We start from the raw sequence: 22,363 nt of genomic DNA on the forward strand, positions 1-22,363 counted from the left end.
GATCACCCACGTCACTAGAGGTGAACACCAGGTCTAAGGCATGTCCATGACTATGAGTTGGGCCAAACTTATTCAGGGACAGCCCCATGGAGGCCATGCTTTCCACGAAGTCCCGAGCAGCCCCTTGTAAGGTCGTGTCGGCATGGATGTTAAAATCTCCTAGGACAACCAAACTAGGTGTCTCCAGGAGAAAATCCGCCACGACCTGAAGCAGCTCAGACAGGGAATCCTTGGTGCAGCGGGGAGGTCGGTACACCAAAAGGAATCCTGTATTGCCCCTATTGCCCAACTTCCAGAACATGCACTCAGAAAACTGGATCTTCCCAGTAGGACGCCTGGTGCAAGTAGTCTATTGAATCAGACTACTGGTCCAGCTAGCTCAGTAGTGTTTACACTGACTGGCAGTAGCTCTCCTGGATTACAGACAACAGACCTTCTTCCCAGCCCTACCTGGAGATGCTGGGGATTGAACCTGGGACCTTCTGGGTGCAAGGTGGAAGCTACAGCCCTTCCCATTGATCTGGCTGGCTTGAGCCTCTCAGTGGAACTCCAGGTCTAACAATCCTTCAGGAGACTTTACATGGGAAAAGCAAAACAGAAAGAGAAGAAAGAAAAAAGGACTATGGCTGCCACTCCTGCATTATTTTGGTTTTTGTTGGTTTCATATTTTTATTTGCATTGCATTGTATTTTCCCCCCAAAGGTTGAAAAGCTTAAACTGGGCTATTTTGCACCTTCCCATTTCAACTGTCTGGCACTCTATCTGCACAACCTAGCAATTATAAAATACAGAAGCTCTTTTACTCTCACATGATTGACTGTATTGCCCTCGGCTGTACTTGAGGGACGGTGCCAATAGATTCCACACGGAAAACGCTTATGTCCCTGTGGAGATGGCAGTATCGAATTAGTGGCGCATGCCCTGCTGGCTTGCACTCTTTATAAAGATTTGAGGAATGAGGTTATCACCCCTCTTTTATTGTCCATTCCGGGTCGCCCAGCCACTGCCACAGTGTCCTTTCTCCTGGCAGATCAAGATGAGCAGGTGACAGCAAAGGTTGCAAGGTTTTTAGCAGGGGCAATCAGAATAAGGTCCACTATTTGACTACTGATTCAAAACCCTAAAATGTATTTTATATAGTCAATTTTTTATTTCTGGTCTTTGTATATTGCATTGTTGTTTTATTGCTATGGCTGATGACTGATGCAAATAAAGATTTGTTCATGGCTCATGGGCTAAAACCCGTGTGTGTGTGTGTGTGTGTGTGTGTGTGTGTGTGTGTGTGTGTGTTTTAAACAATATAAACAAATTACAAACAACAATTCAAAGTCCAAATATTGAGATTACTCTGAATCTCCTGACTTCCCTCCCATCCCTTCCATGGGTCCTAATGATAATATTCACAACCGCATATCAATAGTTATCCACATTTTTATCCTTCTAGATTACCCATACTTTCTGTTACTTTACAAATGTAGTTAAAATCCTGCCAATGTTTTAACTGGCTTGCAGCGGTCTCGTAAGTAAATCACAAACTTTTCCCATTCTTTTTTAAAAAGTTCTTGTCTTCGTCTTCTTCATTTTTGCGCTTCCCAGTTAATTTTGCCATAGTCCATTAACTGGGTTTGCCATTCTTCTCTAGTTGGCGTTGTTTCTTCCTTCCAGGCATTGCAGTTTCAAGAAATGAACAGGAATAGGTTTTTAAATCAATAAGAAGAGCTTGGCTGGATCAAGCGAAAGGCCCATTTAGCTCAGTGTCCTGTTCTCACAGTGTCCAGCTAGATACTGGAGGGGAAGCCTCTAACTAGGACCCAAGCACAACATCAACTCTCTGTGCTTGTGACTCCCACAGAGACATGCTGGCTCCGGCAGTGGTGGTGGAACTAATAATAATAATAATAATAATAATAATAATAATAATAATATATTATTATACCCTGCCCATCAGGCTGGGCTTCCCCAGCCACTCTGGGAGCCTTCCAACAGAATATTAAAATACAGTAATGCATCAAACATTAAAAGCTTCCCTAAGCAGGGCTGCCTTCAGATGTCTTCTAAAAGTCTGGTAGTTGTTGTTCTCTTTGACATCCGATGGGAGGGTGTTCCACAGGGTTGGTGCCACTACTGAGAAGGCCCTCTGCCTGGTTCACTGTAGCTTTGCTTCTCGTAGTGAGGGAACCGCCAGAAGGCCCTCGGAGCTGGACCTCAGTGTCTGGGCAAAACAATGGGGGTGGAGATGCTCCTTCAGGTATACTGGGCCGAGGCCGTTTAGGGCTTTAAAGGTCAGCACCAACACTTTGAATTGTGCTTGGAAACGTACAGGGAGCCAATGTAGGTCTTTCAAGACTGGTGTGGTCTTGGCGGCTCCTCCCTGTCACCAGTCTAGCTGCCGCATTCTGGATTAGTTGTAGTTTCCGGGTCACCTTCAAAGGTAGCCCCACGTACAGCGCATTGCAGTAGTCCAAGCGGGAGATAACCAGAGCATGCACCACTCTGATGAGACAGTCCGCAGGCAGGTAGGGTCTCAGCCTGCATACCAGATGGAGCTGGTAGACAGCTGCCCTGGACACAAAATTGACCTGCGACTCCATGGACAGCTGTGAGTCCAAAATGACTCCCAGGCTGTGTACCTGGTCCTTCAGGGGCACAGTTACCCCATTTAGGACCAGGGAGTCCTCCACACCTGCCCGCCCTTCTCCTCCATGAATTTGGGAAGGCCGTTGTGAGGTCTAGGAGACAGAAAGTTCTTCAAGGTGTGGAAGACCTCAGAGGGGTGGCGGGGGCCTCGGAGGGCGACAGAGAGAAAACTCAGCCTGCTAATTGAAATAGCATCCTGATGTCACTCATCTGTCATTCCGGCCCCATCAGGATCTGGCTCCTGCAGGGGAAGTAAACAAATTGCCTTCCCTTTAGGGACCTGCTGGCGAAGGCTGGAAGTTTTTGTTGCCGCCGCTGTTGTGATTTGGGTGGGACTGGCGAAGGAAGGGGAATAAATAACTGGTGTGTCTCCCCTCTGTGAGCTTTGCACAGCTGGTGTCTTCCCTCATTATGGGCTGGATGTATTTTGTTTCCCTGTGAAACTGAGAACTGTTTCCTGACAGCTTGGACGTGTCCTTCCAGGCTCTGACAGCTTCTCCACCAGAGTACCTGAAAGTTGGGAAGCTGGGTAACTGGATTGCATACTCCCACCAGGGACACGGGTGGCGCTGTGGGTTAAACCACAGAGCCTAGGACTTGGCGATCAGAAGGTCGGCGATTTGAATCCCCGTGATGGCATGAGCTCCCGTTGTTCGGTCCCTGCTCCTGCCAACCTAGCAGTTCAAAAGCACGTCAAAGTGCAAGTAGATAAATAGGTACCCACTCCGGCGGGAAGGTAAACAGCATTTCCGTGCGCTGCTCTGGTTTGCCAGAAGTGGCTTAGTCATGCTGGCCACATGACCCGGAAGCTGTACGCCGGCTCCCTCAGCCAATAAGGCGAGATGAGCGCCGCAACCCCAGAGTCAGTCACGACTGGACCCAATGGTTTACCTTTACCTACCAGAGGTAAATGCGGCCTTCCAAACCTCTCTGCCGTGGCCCTCGGAACTCCCTGAAGGCCGCCAGCTCTGTTCTGCAGCTTCCTCCAGTGTTTCTGCTCGGCTGGAGTATGTCCCTGATCTTCAGCAAGACCTCTTGCTTGCTGAGGTGGAGCTCAGAAAGGGGTGTGTGGAGAAACTGGGACACTATACAAATTTACATTTGCATTTTTTATAGTTTTTTATTTATACCTTTCAAATTGATACATTTCTTTAGTTTTACATTTAGTATTTAGCATTTCAAAATTTGACTTCCTTCCCCCTCTTTCTGCGGTTCCTTAAATTTATTTTTTAAAATCTTCTGCATATCCAAATTCATTTAACTTACTCATTTAATTATCCACTGTGAATATGTACTCTTTTTAAAACTGCAGGTTATTGCTAATGTTTTTATCCGTTTACAATTTATCTGTAAATATTCAATAAACCATTACCATTCTTTTATAAGAAGTTTGGTTATCTTGATTTCTTATTCTTTCGATAAGTTTCACCATTTCCGCATATTCCATTAGTTTTTGTATCTGTTCTTCCTTTGCTGGAACTTCTGCTTCTTTCCACTTTTGGGCAAGGAGCATTCTTGCTGCTGTAGTAGCATACATAAATAAATTTCTATACAATTTATGTAGTTCTGTCCCTATAATTTCCTGACATGCCTGTCACGTTTTTGTGTGCTTTTCAGATTTTATTTTTTTTGCAGTCAAGTTTTTGTGCATTTCAAACTTTCTCTCCATTTTTTCTGAAATGGGGTTCTCAAATTCTGTCAGGAAGTGCAAATAAGGTATGGCCACCTTTTAACTGAATTGAATTCCTCCACCATCCCTATCGTTAGTCCCATTCCATCTCCTGCCACCCTCTTTACTGCTGGGCAAAACACGGCACCCTGCCAGGCCGGGAAAAAACGAGGCAGTTTATACTCTTATCAAAACAAACCATGCTGTGCTCTGAAATAACTATTATGATACCCTGTTCATGGAGCAAGAAGTTATATGGCGAAGTTCTGCAAAGCCAGATGTGTGACTTGGGTTCTTTCAAAGTGATGTCTGTGTGGTTCAGTGCTTTGCTTATTATTAGTGGGTTCCAATTCGTGTCTCAGAAATGTATCTGGCAACTCCTTCCACCCCACCCCCTTCTGCAGGCTTGTATATGAGCCAGAAGATCTCCACGCCCCATGGGAACTTCTGGTTAACTTTTCATCTCTCCTCCTTGATCTATCTGCTGTGGCCAAAGGCCGGAGACTTGGATATGAATGGATTTGGGGGCAAGCAATCAAAAAGAAAATGAATGTTGTAGAAAGAAGGGGCAGCGGTGTTGCAGCGTTGGCTGGTGCCTGGGACTCACACGGGACGGGGAGTTCAGCCTACACACGAGTAGGACCCTGGTAGAGACACATGCCCGACTGGCATGTTCCCTCCCTCCTGGTCAATCGTTTAGGAGCTTCAAAAGCTTTCTTCAGCCCAAACATCACAGTGACTGGTGTCAATCGACACCGGCACACTTAGGGATCCACAGAGTTTGCGCAACTTGCGTAACAGACCTCTGCAACTCAGCATTTTGGCTAATCTACTTTATTTACATATAAACACACACGGAGCACTGCAACATGGCTCCCTCTCTCTCTAGCATCAGACAACAAAGAGGAAAAAGAGCAAAGGACAATAGTCCCACTTCACGGAACACAGTAACACAAACATCCTGTTTCCATCACTTCCCACTTTGTGGAGTCAAAACATATACCATCATGTGATAGACAAAAATCCCATGACTGCAATCATGGAGCAGGAATTCTAACAGGTGGCATGGTGTGGAGAGTTCATGGAGCCTACCATGCCCAAACCAGCCCTCACCACCACCCCCAGTTGGCCGTGGGGTATACAGGGTTCACAGAGCACACCGTGCCAGCCCAGCACTCGCCACCAGAGCCAAACAAGGCCATGCTGTGCCACCTGACTTCCCGCACAGGGGGAGCCCAGTCAGTTGATGTGGCCCTTGGTGGGTGAATCCCCCTGATGCTGGCTGGGTGACCATTCAGTGAGGGGTACAGGGATGTGGCGGCAAGGCCCTGGGGTCCAGAAACCTCTGGCAGCAGGCAGGGCGGGACGGGGATCCCTCATGGGGGCACCTGGTTTGTGCCCCCTCAAAACTGTGTGCCCAGGGCTACGCCCCCTTGCCTCCCTCCAATGCTATGCCCCTGGGAAGGAAAGTGGTTCTGTCTTGTGCTAAGAAGAGGTTTGGTGGAGTCCCATTTTTGAGGTAATCATAGAAGGAAGGACATGGAAAGATCCACCAATCTCACTCTGCAATCCTGCATGTATAATAATAATAATAATAATAATAATAATAATAATAATAATAATTTATTTATACCACGCCCATCTGGCTGGGTTTCTCCAGCCACTCTGGGCAGCTTCCAACAGAACATTAAAATTCATTAGTGTATTAAACATTAAAAGCTTCCCTAAAGAGGGCTGCCTTCAGATGTCTTCTAAAAGTCTGGTAGTTGTTTTTCTCTTTGACATCTGGTGGGAGGGCATTCCACAGGGTGGGTGCCACTACTGAGAAGGTCCTCTGCCTGGTTCCCTGTAACTTCACTTCTCGCAGGGAGGGAACCACCTGAAGGCCCTCAGCGCTGGACCTCAGTGTCCGGGCAAAACGGTGGGGGTGGAGATCCTCCTTCAGGTAGACTGGACCGAGGCCGTTTAGGGCTTTAAAGTTCAGCACCAACACTTTGAATTGTGCTCAGAAACGTACTGAGAGCTAGTGTAGGTCTACTCCAAAGTAAATCTCATTTGCCGTTGATGTACCCTTTGGATGAGTGAAATGCCCAAAATGTTCAATTGTTTGTGATTTGGTTCAATTGTATTTTACTTTCATTTTTATTTGTTGGTAACAATGCTGGTGGGATGGGGGGAATACAACTGAGCATGCCAATCACATTCTAATTCATATATTATGGTGGACCAAGGATGAGCTCCTCAACATTTGTTAGTTGTATATTTATATCCTAACCTTTTCTCCAATGATCTCAAGATGGTGTACATGATTCCCCCCCCCTTCCCATCTTTACAACAAGCTTGTTGGGGGAGGGAGAGACAAGAGGGGGAATCAATTGAACAAGCATAAATCCTTGAGTTGATGGAACAAGTTGGTTGGATTTAGCCCTTTATGTCACAGAGATGAACCTAAAGGCAGGTCTCAAAGGCTTCTGTTGAAAATTCAGTTTGTTTTCAACTAAAATACATACGTTTATCTATTGAAAGAGATAAGTAACTCCCATTGAGATCAGTGGAGATTCCATTAGATAAATGGGTATAGAATTGCAGTCTTAGTATTTTTTTAGGAGAGGGAGAAGGTGGGGGTGGCAACGGCCAGCTGGAATGCATTCTGATTTCTGACAAGCCTCCTGATGGCCTCCGGTTGATGAGCAGCAGCTACAGTTTCAGAATAACCAAGGGGAGCCTGTTGCTAATTAGACACACAGCTAATTAATCCAAAGTCCGACCAAAGGCAGTGGATTCTGCCGTTTGGCTGGCTGACTTAAGGGTGGCTTCTCTCCACTTCTTTGTAGCCAATTTCATAAACAAAGAGCAGAGACCCTGTGGACTTCCCTTTCTAAGTAATCGAATCGCAGCCGACTCCCAGGAGAGGGGGAAGAAACACAACTGGACAGTATATAAAGAAGGAATGAAGAAAGGAGCCAAAGTAGGTGCTAAAAAGCAGAGAGGGCAAAAGAGAGCCCTGAGGAACTTCAAAAGCCAGGGCTGGAGACTCTAGACTCCTGAAAGAGCTTCTCCACCCCCATTGTTCTGCCCGGATGCTGAGGTTTAGCACCGAGGGCCTTCTGGCGGTTCCCTTGCTGTGAGAAGCCAAGTTACAGGGAACCAGGCAGAGGACCTTCTTAGTAGTGGCACCCACCATGTGGAACGCCCTCCCACCAGATGTCAAAGAGAAAAACAACTACCAGACTTTCAGAAGACACCTGAAGGCAGCCCTGTTTAGGGAAGCTTTTAATGTTTAATAGGTTATTGTATTTTAGTATTCTGTTGGAAGCCGCCCAGAGTGGCTGGGGAAACCCAGCCAGATGGGCGGGGTATAAATAATAAATTATTATTATTATTAGATATTGGTTGACTACATCTCCCAGACCATTGGCTGCACTCACTGGGGATGATGTCAGTCTGGGCTCAGATGTTGTTGGACACAGACTCCCATCAGCTCCAGTAAGCATTGGCTCACCCATTCATAATTTTATTGTACACTGCTTTCCTGCAAAAAGAATCACACTCAAAGCAACTTAACAACCAAGAAACCTGTTTAAAACAAATTTCAAGAATAGGGTGGGTCTTACTAAATATATGTATTTCAAGTGTCAGAGATAGGGCCAAGAGGTGAGTCTTCAGCATATGATGGACAATACACAAAATGAAGATGTCAGAGGAACCTCTGAGGAGAGAGAAGGTGTGGCAAACCTGTGTCCTCCAGTTGTTGTTGGACTGCAACTCACATCAGCCCCAACCACCATGGCCAGTGCTCAGGGATGATGAGAGTTAGTCTCAACAACATCTGGAGAGTCGTAGGTTTCCCACCCCTGACCTAGATTATCCATTAGCTTTAATTTCCTCTTTCTTGGAAGAAGTCTTCTTGAGGATGCAAGATGACCTCTGCTAGTTCAGGATAAGGGTCCACCTATGTCAGTATCCTGTTCCTCACAGATGCCTTAAGGAAGTCCATAAGGAGGAGATGGACAATAGCCCTTCTCCATTGCCCCTACCTTGAAACAGGTGTTCAGAAGGATGCTGCTGTTGACTCTGGAGGTTCCATGAATGAATAGGAACCAATGACCAATCTCTCCTTTTCCATGACACACAAATGGAAGGACTTCTTCACACAGGAGGCCACCAACTTGCAAGAGCTTTGCAAGAGAGTTGGACAAATTCATTGGCTGCTAACCCTGGTTGATATGTTCGGGTTCCATTGTCAGGTGCAGCATGCTTCTGAATGCCTCAGAAGGGTCCATTGCAATGGATTTCTCTGTTAAAACTCATCCACCCATTGGAGTAAGAGCCTTTGCACCACCAGGCAGAGGACATTGGATACAGCCCCTTGGAAGTTGCCTTGTGCTCTGTCAGACCATTGGTCTATCTCCTTCATTATTGTCTACACTGACCAGCAGTTGCTGTCCAGGGTTTCAGTAAGGAAGCCTCTCTGAACCTTACCTGGCCATGTTGGGGATTGAACCTTGGGCCTTCTGCATGCAAGACAGATGTTCTACCACAGAGTTAAGACCCTGAGCCCCCCTGAAGGGCTATGGAAGCTCTGCTTTCCAAAATAGTCCAGAAATGGATCCCTGAAATGAAAGCGGCTAACTGAACAACCTCCCTTTGTAGAATCAAAGGCAGGCCGCTATCCCTGCCCACCATATCTGCTTTAGCCATTGAAAATTATCTGTAAGAGGAGTTGTAAGCACTAAAAGCAAATCACTTTCAACGGAGGGGAGCTCTGCAGATGGATGCTCTCTTTCAACATGACCAGCGCGTCAACAACATCAGCTCACGCTGTGCTGATGTGATGACAATTGACGAGTCGACGAAACAGGAAGGAAGCTCCTTTTCTCCCTCTGGCACTTTGGGATGTCGTGGGATAGTTACACAACCTCTGTGAGCACTTAGACATTTACACTTTGTTGTGATTGACGATTTGCTCTGAGCATTAATCTTTGGACAGCTTGTCGTTGCTTTATGGAAATGCCGGCAGGTTTGGGATGTTCCCAAAGGTGGCCATAAAATTTGCATGCATGTTAATTATGTTCTGCAGCAGATCATTGTGTAGCATGAACAATGTGATGCTCATGCTTTTGGAGAACAAGACCATTGGTGACCATCAGCCATGATAGCCATGTTACCTCCAGCAGGAGAGGCAGTCTGAATGCTGGTTGCTAGGGACCATCTATTTCTGTATTTGTTTACCTCGTCATCTCCAAAAGAGCTCAGGGTTACACACATGGTTCTTGTTTAATACCCACAACAATCTTGTGGGGTAGCTTAGGCTGAGAGCGAGGGACTGGCCCAAAGTTACCTGGTGAGCTTCATGGCTGAGTGGGGATTAGAACCCTGGTCTCCCAGCTCCTGGTCCAAAAACTTAATGAGTGTTATTTCTCTCATTTCCTATAATATAATTTCTAGATGCATGGGGATAGCTGAATATGCCAATTTCACTTTCTCTCTGTTTCTCATTTTTCCAAGGTCAGCTCTCCACTTTTCCACATCAATTTGCAATTTAAAAACAGCAACAACCCACCAGTATCTTAGCGCACATCTCTCCTCGTTTATGCATGTTTACAAAGCAATTTCCCCAAAAATAACACATATTTGCATGCATTTTAATGAACAATTTAGTAGATGCATTGTTGTACACACTTCTTGCCTGGAGGACTGCATGGTGACGTTAGGAGAAGTGCAAATTTCAAAGGATGGCTGAGTTTTGGTCCTTGTAAAAGGTAAAGGTAAAGGGACGCCTGACCATTAAGTCCAGTCGCGGATGACTCTGGGGTTGCGGCGCTCATCTTGCTTTACTGGCCGAGAGGCCGGCGATTGCCTGCAGACAGCTTCCAGGTCATGTGGCCAGCATGACTAAGCCGCTTCTGGCGAACCAGAGCAGTGCACGGAAACGCCGTTTAACTTCCCACCAGAGTGGTACCTATTTATCTACTTGCACTTGACGTGCTTTTGAACTGCTAGGTTGGCAGGAGCTGGGACTGAGCAATGGGAGCTCACCCCGTCATGGGGATTTGAACTGCTGACCTTCCGATCGGCAAGCCCTAGGCTCTGTGGTTTAGACCACAGCGCCACCCGAGTCCCCTTTTGGTCCTTGTACTGCTTCAGAAAAAATGCAGGTTAAGTAGATTCCCCTTTAAATGTGAACTGAATTGAAATTCCTAACTGTCCCTAGACAAGATAGGAACCATGATCCAATCGCTCAGTGGCTCCCCAAATAAACCTTGAGGTGCCTGTGTGTGGTTTCTATTCTGACAGGAGCAGTGGTTGCAAGGGGCTTGATCCTCTCTCCTCCAACCTGCTGCTTTGCCATGTTCCAACTCTTTCCCAGTCTCGGCCTTTGAATCCCAGAGGGCAACTCCGATGCAGAGCCTGTCTGACTCTTCCTATCTCTTTTCAGGTCCCTTTTTGTTTTTTTGCAGCAGAGAAAGGGCACCCTGTCCTTGCCTTCACCCAGAGGAATGCAGCAAACCCATTTATCTTGCAAAGATCAACCAGTGCCCAAATTGGCCCGGGTTTAAATAGCATTGAACTCTTGTGGCCTCTGGCAGGGCTGGCATCGTGCGCTGGCATTGCTGGGAATCTGCCAAGGCCCACACTCCAGCCAGGGGCCCATCTCCCTCTACTGAAGTCTTCTCGCCCTGATATCCCAGCCCCCCACCTTCCATTCTCTTGCCTTCTAACTCTGGCCAGTGGCATGGATTGGGACCCAAGGGAGGGAGGGAGGGAAGCAAATGTCCCTGTGGATGCATCTTGCTCAACAACCCCTCAAAACCTAGAAGAGGGTTGAGAAACATTAAATACCATGTAGCCTTTCAAGTTTCCCTGTCTGGCCCTCAGGACTTTTTCTAGAGCCAGTGTGGTGTAGTGGTTAAGAGCGGTGGACTCGTAATCTGGGGAACCGGGTTCGCTTCCCCGCTCCTCCACATGCAGCTGCTGGTTGACCTTGGGCTGGTCACACTTCTTTGAAATCTCTCAGCCCCACTCACCTCGCAGAGTGTTTGTTGTGGGGGAGGAAGGGAAAGGGGAATGTTAGCTGCTTTGAGACTCCTTCGGGTAGTGATAAAGCGGGATATCAAATCCAAACTCCTCCTCCTCTTCCTCTTCTTCTTCTAGGCCACACCTCCTCCCCAGACATACCCCTTACTAACTTCGCTTCACATCCTCCTTGAATGTTTTTGCCTGCTTGAGATGTTTCCTTGACCTCTGAAAGTGCTTCTTGCTTGCTTAGGTAGACAGTGGGTGTGTAAGTGTGTGTAGAAACTAGCCTGCTCTTCAAAGATAGCGTATCATGGAATCGTAGAGTTGGAAGGGACCCTGAGGGTCATCTAGTCCAACCCCCTGGAATGCAGGAATCTCAACTAAAGCATCCATGACAGATGGACATCCAACCTCTGCTTGACAACTTCCAAGGAAGGAGAGTCCACAACTCCTTAAGCCAGACGGCTGTCAAACATCTCTCACTGTCTGTTCTTCCTGATGTTTAGTCGAAATCTTCTTTCTTGGAACTTGAAGTCCTTGAGATATTGGAAGATGGCTATCATAGCTCTTTTCAGTCTCCTCTGTTCCAGGCTAAACATACTCAGCTCCTTCAACTGTTCCTCATAAGGCTTGGTTTCCAGACCTTTAATCATCTTGGTTGCCCTCCTCTGCACACATTCCAGCTTGTCAACATCCTTCTAAAATTGTGGCACCCAGAACTGGACACAGGACTCCAGGTGTGGTCTGACCAGTGCAGAATAAAGTGGTACTATTACTTCCCTTGATCTGGACATTATGCTTCCGTTGATGCAGCCTAGAATAGCATTAGGGCTGGATCTAGACCACGCACCCCCAAACTCAGTCCTCCCATCATCCCTAGCTAACAGGACCAGTGGTCAGGAATGATGGGAATTGTAGTCCCAAAACATCTGGAGGGCCGAGTTTGGGGATGCCTTGTCTAGACACATCAAAGAAGTGATTCAGTTAAACGTGTTGTAAATTTAAACAGGGAAAACAGGTAGAGAAAAACAGGATTCCACAGCACCACCTGGTGGTGCAATGTTATATTGCATATACGACGCATATAAATAACTTTTTCTTTACCAGTCTAGCTGAGTCCTAGCTATTCCTTGCTCTGCCCACTTTTGTCTCTGACCCCGCCTACCACAGGCATGTGGTTCCCTGAAGATTTCCCTCAAAGGGAGTGCTACCCCTGGGCAGAAAAATGTTCCTCTCCCCTCTGCTAGAAAACTGTAACTGGGTGGGGTCCGTATGAAACCCCAGAGGAATATTCCCCATTCCCTTGCAGTGGAATCCAAAGGCTTATGATTCCATCTTTCTTTAGAAACTCTGATGACTGCTCACCCTCCCCTTCCCTTACGAATAGCGGAAACAAATGAGGATGGGGGCATCTTTGTGCTATCAAATAACCTCCGCTCCATGCATTGAACGTGACGAGCTCCTCCAGTTGAAACTCATTTATCTTCCTCGCCAAGGTCATGGCTGCCTTTCCCACAAAGACAGAAACCCACATGGCTTTGCAGACCCTGGGCCTCTTCTTGCGTGGCCAGCAGGTATGGACGGATTTCAGAAGATGACCACAGACAGGGAGAGCCAGTTGTGACTTTGCTGGCTCGCAAAAATGGCGGTGATACAAGGTGTGACTGGAAAGTAGGTGAATCACCCCTGTATGTGATAAAGGAAACTTCCGGATTTGGGGAGACACGTGGGAGGCATTCATCCATATCTCAGCTATCATATGTGCTTGTGTCTAGGCATTTGTTGACAAGCCAATATTCATGTGGTAGCCTTTAGTAGCTGTTAATAGTGCACTGCGTTGTGACTGAAAATGGAGCAGAGAGTCAATATGAAATTCTGCTTCAAACTGGGTAAATTGGCATCGGAAACCCACAAAATGCTGACAATTGTGTATGGAGATGAAGCTGTAACTCGAAAGACAGCGTATGAGTGGTTTAAGCGTTTCTGTGAAGGGTGACAAACCATCAAAGATGACCCTCCATCTTGCAGTTCGTCGACAAGCAGAACGGCGGCAAATGTCGGCAGAGTTTGTGAGTTGTGGTTCGAGGACCTGACCCCGCGAAGTGAAATGAAGACACAAGGACACGTGATATAAGGTTAATGGGCTAGAAAAGGCCACAACTTTATTGATTACAGCAATGAAAAGGTATTGGCTTAGGCATTGGATCGAAACAAGTGGGTTTATTCACCAGTAGGTGGAGCCTGTTGATGCTGATCCAACTATAGGCTCACCTCCTGCTGTCACCGAGGGTCGTGCCATGGCCTCCCGCCAAGCAGGCATCAGACAGAATACACGACCGCCATATTCCTTTAACGGAATACCCCTAAACATTGAAGGCATAGGCGATGGCCACACCTAGCACTTCGACACACCACAACACATTATTCCAATGCCTAACCTACCCACCAATACCACAAAAGTTGTGACGATTGCTACGAGGTAGGCGAAAAAACCAAAAAGCCTAATGCCAAATGGAAAAACTCCTACCAGGGCGACCAACCTAAGGTCCATAGCAAGGCCAATGACCTAGGCCCTAACTAAAAGGGAGTGGAGGGTGGGTGACTCGCCACGGGACGACGATGAGGAATGAGGCCAGGGAGAGGCTAGTGCTGCAGCAAAAGGCTGCTGAACACGCCCCCTCTGTGGCACCTGGTTGGATGGCCACAGGAGGGGGGCGTGAGACCAGCCGGGTGAGCTGGAGGCAGGGGGCAAATGCCCCCCTGCTGGGCAGTGCTCGGGCTCCCGCCCACAACCACTCCCCTCTCTTTCAGGGAGGAGAGTCTTTATTGTTGCGGGATCGGAGTTTGTCCGTCCGAATGATGGCGGAAGAATTGCATGTTTCATGTGAAATCCTTACTGAGGTTACTGAGTTGTCCCACCCTCCATATTCTCCCAGTCTGATCCCACCGGATTTCTTTCTTTTTCCAGAACCGAAATCCCAACATTTCCCACATCCCAACATTTCACACATCCAAGCTGCTTTGACGTGGGAACTGAAAGCAGTACAAAAAGAGGACTTCTTCAGAAGCTTCCAACAGTTCTACGAACGTTGTCAATGGTGCATTGTATCAGAGGGTGCCTCCTCTGAAGGCCTGTGAGGCATCTATGTTCGAATATTTCCCGCTGTCCGATTTCTGTGACCATTCACCGAACTTTCCGGTCACACCTTGTAGAATCATAAAGTTGGAAGGCATGCTGAGGACAATCTAATCCAGGCCCCTGCAATGCAGGAAAACACCGCTGTCCCATACAGAGATCTGCCACCTTGACGTTACCAACACCACGCTCTAACCAACTCAGCTATCATGTCTGGTTGTGGCTATCTAAAAAGGGAAATGCTCTGCCTGTGGACAGGAACTGCAATCCTAGCTTCCCAGAAGGTGTACCACTGCCACATACTGGGAGTGACAGGAGGAGCAGGCAGTCATGCCTAGCCCTGACCTGGGTCACATTTACACCATATATTTAAAGCTCCGTGATACCACTTTAGACAGTCATGGCTTCATCCAAAGACTCCTGAGAGCTGAAGGCCACCAAGAGTTTTTAGGAAGCCCTTGTTTCCTATAATTCTCAGAGTTGTTTAACAGACAATTCCTCTTCACAGGGAATTCTGAGGACTGTAGGTTTGTGAGGGGAATAGGGGCCTCGAAATGACTTCTGGTACATGTGAAAATGTGTAAATATTTTTGTAAGCAGGGAACCAGGCAGAGGGGCTTCTCAGTAGTGGCACCCGCCCTGTGGAACACTCTCCCGCCAGATGTAAAAGAGAAAAACAGCTACCAGACTTTTAGAAGACATCTGAAGGCAGCCCTGTTTAGGGAAGCTTTTAATGTTTGATGCATTACTGTATTTTAATATTCTGTTGGAAGCCGCCCAGAGTGGCTGGGGAAGCCCAGCCAGATGGGTGGGGTATTATTATTATTATTATTATTATTAATAATAATAATAATAATTCTGCTGCTGCTGCTACGGAGAGTAGGACCCAATCTAATGGATTCAAGTTGCAGGAAAGGAGATTCCGACTAAACATTAGGAAGAATTTCCTGATGGTAGGAGCTGTTCGACAGTGGAACAGATTCCCTCAGAAGGTGGTAGACTCTACATCATTTGAGGTATTGAAACAGAGGTTGGATGGTGTCAGTCAGGGTTTATTTTTATCTCTGATTCCTGAGGGGGTTGGATTAGATGACCCATGGGGTCCAAATTCTACAATTCTGTGATTTTGCACACTTTTTTTTTTTTACACGATTTTGCCTAATACATACATTTTTTTTTTGCCAGCAGTACACTTTTTTCTTTGGTGTGTATCTTTTGGTTGGAGAACTGCACTGCAAAATCTGGGAAAGTGTGACTTTCAAAGCATCTCAGGGTCACAAAGTGTGAATAAGGTTCAAAATAGAAGTGACTGGTTTTCTCCCCCATAAGTGATAGCAACCCAGTTGAAAGCTGATGGGAACACCCTCGAATGCTCCGACAATTTCCCAGTTCTGTATTATTATTATTATTATTATTATTATGCTACGTATGCTCTATCAGTCCATCCCTCTTGAAATGGCCAGTTCCTTCCTCCTCTGCCTCCAAGTGCTTCAGAGACTCACGTTTCCAGACACAATTGATTCTGAAACTTTAGATTACAATGTTTAAAAAATTGCTGACTTATGTGGGATCGCAGGCCAGTTTGGAGATGATTCCCCTGGGCCCTTTCTTCCTGCTAATTTATAGCAATGTTTGTTGATCCACGGAGTTATGGCCTGTACAAGACTTGCTGTTAGTCTTTCATAAACTCTCTCTCTTACCCTGACAGGGGACCATAAAAAGGAGTGCGGAGGGGCGGGGGGGGGGGGGCGGGGAGAGAGAGAACAAACCCAAGGCCTGGGTAGGGCGTTTAGGTAATGATCAGCTGCTCTCCAGATGGGTGGCCTTCGACGCAGCTTCTGATCTCTTGGGTGCTGTAAGCTAGCCTTGATTTTGCACTTTAAGAAAACAGATACAAGCCCTCCTCGTTTCTCCCCCTCCCCCTCTTAGACCTCTATAAACATGCTTGTAGTCACTGCATCAAATTTATTAGGGAGATATTTAGAAAGCCCTCCCCATCTCTTGGCATAGTCCAGGTTTTTCGCTCTGGAGAAAGGGGACTCTTTAGTATAATTTATCTCCCACCGGGTTGTTTTCCCATCAGAAACAGGCTGGTGGGGGTTGGTGGGCAGCAATCTATAAACTGAGATATTCGCCCCGTAAGGCATGAAACCACCCACACGGGGGAATATCGCTGCTTGTTCTTTCATGCATTCTTCGCTCACCCTTCTGTCCAACTGCAAACCAAAAAGATGGACATTTTAAGGGGGACAGAGATCTCCATAGGAGTCAGCAGTGTGATGAACTTTTCGGTTTGGTAGCAGAGGTTGCAGGTTGAAGAACAGAATGCATCTAGTGGTACCTCGGGTTACAGACGCTTCAGGTTACAGACTCCGCTAACCCAGAAATAGTACCTTGGGTTAAGAACTTTGCTTCAGGATGAGAACAGAAATTGTGCGGCGGCGGCAGCGGAAGGCCCCATTAGCTAAAGTGGTGCTTCAGGTTAAGAACAGTTTCAGGTTAAGAACGGACCTCCAGAATGAATTAAGTTCTTAACCCGAGGTACCACTGTACGGCAGATATCCATAGGATTGCTGCCAAACAGCAGAAGATGATTGGGGCAGAGCAATCCAGAGATGTGGGGAAGGGGAAGCTGAAGGCAAATGATCTGCGTTCTTTCTTGCCCTGCCAGCAAGGCGTTGTGTGTTCAGAGTGCATTTTTCCTTCCCCTCCACATTCCTCTTCCAGGGTTGGCATGGCTCCTCTCCCATTCCAGGATCTGCAGGAAGAATGGGAGCAACTCAGTTGCTAGCCGTTGGTGAGGTTGGGGCATGGCTGAGTGCCCCTCACTGGCTCACTGACACTCATAGCTGCCCTCTGCCCTCTGCTCCATGGGCACTACATTTTTAGTAAATCAAAATGGCGGCCAGCCACCATGGACGGGAACTATGCTTGGCTCCCATTCAACAGCAGCACCATCACCCACCCACGGCTAAAGTGCTGTCCAGGGCCCCAATGGAACTGCATGGGGGGTGTTGGGCTATGGGACCCATCAGCAATGAAATGCTGAGCCTCCCCTCCACCCCCCCCCCATGAAGTGTGGTGCCGGTCCTGAATGGGAGAGTTCTCAAACTGTTAGAATATGCAGTTAGCAGGCCTGGCCACGAGAATATGAAAGCAAAATGATAAAAGATATAAGGACTGGGAATTATTTATTGATTAAAGTCATACCTCAGGTTAAGACGCTTCAGGTTGCGCATTTTTGGGTTGTGCACCGCGCTGAACCCAGAAGTATCAGAACGGGTTACTTGCGGGTTTCGGCGCTCGCACATGGGCAAAAACGCCAAATCGCGACCCACAGGTTGCGAATGCTGCGAGTTGCAAACGTGCCTCCTGCACGGATCACGTTTGCAACCCGAGCATCCACTGTATATGAAAAAAATATTATAAGCAGACAATTAGCCTAGCAGGATGGCAATCTTTTCAGCAGTGTAAGTGAGAACTAGAGTTACAGAGAAAGTTTGGGGAAACTAAGAAAACGCGAGAGGAAGTGGAAGATAACGGAACGGTGGAAGGAGAGGAAGGGAAGTCCCCAATGACTGTATGTGTGTGTTTGTGTGTATTAGAATATGTAATATGTAATTTTCTTTTTCCTATTTCCTATTGCTTTCAGGTTGTTTTTTTTTTAATCTTTTCTTGTGTTGAAATGTATCTGAAATGCAAAAAATAAAAATAAAAAACCTAAATTGGAGGGTTCCTGGGGTCCCGAAGTGCCCCCCACTGGCAAGCCATATTTTTGCCCTCTCCAAGAGCAGTTCTAGGGGTCTCTTGTCAGTGGGGCCCTCTGCTGGGGTGTGGGACCTCAGCATGTGCCCAATCACGCTCTCCCTGGTCACCAACCCTGGGTAGAAGCCAGTGGAGGCTAGCTCATTAGGGCAAATGGGGCACTGCTCCACCAACCTCAGTCCATCCCCACCTGCCAGCCAACCCAAGGGGTAGCATTGGCAATCATCGTCTTCCTTCTTAGCCTCAGTGTTGCCTTTGTAGAACTCAGCAGGGAGAAGGATGGGGACAAAGCTAGAATTAGCCAGCGCCACCTACTGTTGGACTCCCTGCCTTCTGCCCAATCAGCCCCAATGGGCAGCTGGCACTAGTAATAGCAGCTTACCATCTCCCCACTCAACAAGATATTCTCATCCCTGATATACCCAGTTGATCACTGGTCTTCACAGGAGAGGGCACCTGCCAGGTACCATCTTACAAGGAGGTCCAATCCCCGTGATGTTGCACCCAGGTCTTTTGTGGTATCAACTCTCCTCCATGGTCTTTTTGGCACCTGTCAGAGACTTTCCTCTTTCAACAAGACTTTGAAGTGGGAAATATTTATCCCAGATGGTATCTAGTGGATTTGGGTTTTTTTTTTCCACACGCACCACTATTTTAAAAATTTGTTATATGTACACTTTTTTATTGTACTGTGAAGTCGGTTGGAGAGGCTTCAGAAAGAGGTGGTGTATATAAATTTACTAATAATACACATGCAGTGTTTGTAGATCTATTGAAATTAAGGCAAGTGACTAATTTGGATTCATTCATTTCAATGGGCCTGTTCTGAGTAGGATGCAACCAAACAACAACAACAACTTATTTTAATGTTACATTTAATGTTACGTTCCTTTCTTCCAAGGAACTTAGGTGGCATAGATATTTTCCCCTGCCCCCTTTCTATCCTCACACCAACTCTGTGAGGTAAGTTAGGTTGAGAGATAGTGAGTGGGGCCCAAGGTAGTTTAATCCATTTTCCCTGTTAATTTTGCACATTACATTTGAGCTTCTGCACAAAGTAAAACACACTGCCGGGAATATAGCGGAATATAGCGCAAGCTTAGTGCTCAATTTCTGTGTTATTTGCAAAAGGAAATTTTCTCTCTCTCCTGGATGCAGATAACACGGAAATGAGCGCTGAACATGTGCTATATTCCACGATATTTCTGGAAATGGCTTTTATATTGTGTGAAAGCTCAAATATAATGTGGAAATCAACAGATAGGGAAACATCCAGGTTTGGGGAGGGCAAGAATAAACTCTGCGAATGTGACCCTAGTGAGTTTCATGGCTGAATGGAGATTTGAACCCTGGTCTCCCAGGTCGTCCAATGCTGTAATGAACACACCACACTGACTCCCTTGCCTTCCCTCATTGAATGTTCTCTGGATTTGCCCAGTGAAAGAAAAACCAAAGATGGCGAACCGCTGGGACCCGCCAGTGGCAAAAAGGAGAACTCTGTTTCCCTCCGCCCTAATTCGAGGCATAACCTTCAATTGACAGGCCTGACTGAAGCATGCTGAGTTGTTAATTTTTTGCTTTATTATTGTTGTGGAAACTTCTCGGGCTTCAAGTCACGAACCCCTCCCCCCCTTCCAAAGACACATTGTCGGGATTGAGCATGATTTATACCTTCATCTGTTTCCCATTACAACTCAGATTAATTGCAGCGAGATACTTTGTGGTGGCAGCGGGCAGGAGGGGAACGCGGTCAGAGAGGAAGGCGAATACTCCGAGAGATGTGACTTCAGACGCTTCCTCTATGTCGAGTATGTGCAAAAGCACTTTTTAATATGATATATTTACATTGCGAGAAGCAGCAGCAGCGTCCAGATGTTGTTGCTTTTTCAGCAGTGGGGCTGGACGGCTGAGATTGAATTCTCAAAGCCCGCTGCTAGAGATGCTGTGGGTGGGGTTTGAGACCTCATGCTCAAACGATCGAGGCAGGGTCCTGTGCCACGAGGAGATATCCTGGAAGGGCTGGTCAGATTAGGATGAGGAATGGGAGGACCTCAAAGAGTTGCCGATTGATGACGCTGGGAAGGGACTCGAACCACAATGTTAATTTTGTGGTGCAGTTCTCCGGCAACGAAAAGCCTGTACTGAAGAACATATTAGGGGGAAATGGACACACAAATGCCTATGTTTGCTTTCAAAAAATGTGGCCATCCAGGCAAAATAGGTTTAGTCTTATTAAACGTGTACAGTGGTACCTCGGTTCTCAAATGTAATCCATTCCAGAAGACTGTTTGACTTCTGAAACGTTCAAAAACCAAGGTGCAGAAGACTGGCTGCAAGTTCAATTGAGAAAACTGGAAAACACGCAGTAGAAGCCGTTCGATTTCCAAGGTGCGTTCAAAAACAGAAGCATTTACTTCCGGGTTTTTGGCGTTCGAAAACCAAAATGTTCGGCTTCCAAGATGCTCGAAAACTGAGCTGCCACTGTATATTTCTTCCCACTTCAAAGTCCAAAAGCGATCAGTGGCGTAGCGTGGGTTATCAGCACCCGGGGCAAGGCAAGTAATTTGCGCCCCCTAACCCATGGATTTGCGCCCCCTAACCCGTGGATTTCCCTAACCCCCAGATGTTGCGCCCGGTGCGGCCGGCCCCCCCTGCACCCCCCATGCTACGCCACTGAAAGCGATATATAGGCATGCAGAAATCGAACCATAAAACCACAAGAGACGTATTGAAAACGCATCTAACAATTTAATGTTGACGTCCTGGGAAAACAAAAACATTTGCATTCAAAACCGGTTATATGAAGAGAAATAAACACAAAAATGTGTTTGAATTTTCAAAAGGCGCAAACCTGTGGTGGAACGGAGCAAACTGGAAAGACTGGATTAAGGAGAAACCAACGTGGGCTGATTTGCACATCTACCCTGCACGACGCCTTCATGCTTCCAGACTGACTTCTGGTCCAGACAGTTTTATGTGTGGGTCTGTGCATGGGGTTCCTATGTGTGCCCAGCCAACGCCTGGCTTTTGACAAGCAGATCCTTGTGATTGGACGTGAAGGCTTCTTTTTCGGACTCTCTGCCGGTGGAGGGGACGGCCTGCAAAGAAAAGCACCCTTTTAGGAAAAATGATCTTTTGCTATGATGTGCCACATGATTAATGAACGGGGAAACACTTGTGGCTCAGAGATAAGCTATCATAAGGGACAGATTGTATAGCACTCGCCCGATGCAAAACTCTGCAGGGGAATGTAAACAACCCCGTCTCTGTGGGTTTGTATCCATGACATGAAACAGGTATTCATGGCCACTTCCAAAATAAGTCGGCTTTTTCGGCTCATAGAAATCCTGGGAAAATCTCAGGCCAAAGTCCAAAGTTGCTGGGGTGAGGTTAAAATTTGGTTGATGTTGTTAGTATTAAATGGAATTTGGTTGATGCTGTTAGTATTAAATGGAAGCTTTCTCAGAAGATGTACAGTATCTTAAGGATGTGATGGCATAACCCCAAAAAGCAGGAAGAGCTGCTTTCTCATATTCCTGCCAGTTATTATATTTCTTTTGTTTCTTTTTAGTAAATTTTCATTTCTCTTACAAAGTAAACAAAGCGACTTCCCACCCTCACCTCCGTGGTTTTTTTATATCCACCCTTATTCTTCCGCATTATATGTCCAACTAAATCAAATACGTATTTCCTCTATTACATTTATTGTCATTTTCAATCCCCTGCTCATAATTCAAATCTTGTCTGCAATTTGATTCTTTCTCAAATATTCCGGAAAGGGTTTCCATTCTTCAATAAAAAAGTTTGTCCCTTTGATGTCTCATTCTCGTGGTCAACTTCGCCCATTTCGGATAGTCCATTCGTTTTACAAGCCATTCCATTTTAGTTGGGACTTTTTCTTCCTTCCAATTCTGCGTGTTTAGGATTCTGGCAGCTGTTGTTGCCTACATAAATAATTTAATCGTATTCTTTGGGTTATTTGTCCCCAATATCCCTAGAAGAAAAGCTGGCCCTTCTCTCTGCCCTCCTTGAGTGTTTCTTTCTCCTTTTAATTTTTTTATTTATAATTTCCACTTTTACAAGTTTCCACCTTTAAATTCAACAACACAAAACAATAAGTCATTGACTTCCCTTTC

This window comes from Podarcis cretensis, assembly GCF_951804945.1.
Source record: "Podarcis cretensis genome assembly, chromosome: 16".
Lineage (NCBI taxonomy): Eukaryota > Metazoa > Chordata > Lepidosauria > Squamata > Lacertidae > Podarcis > Podarcis cretensis.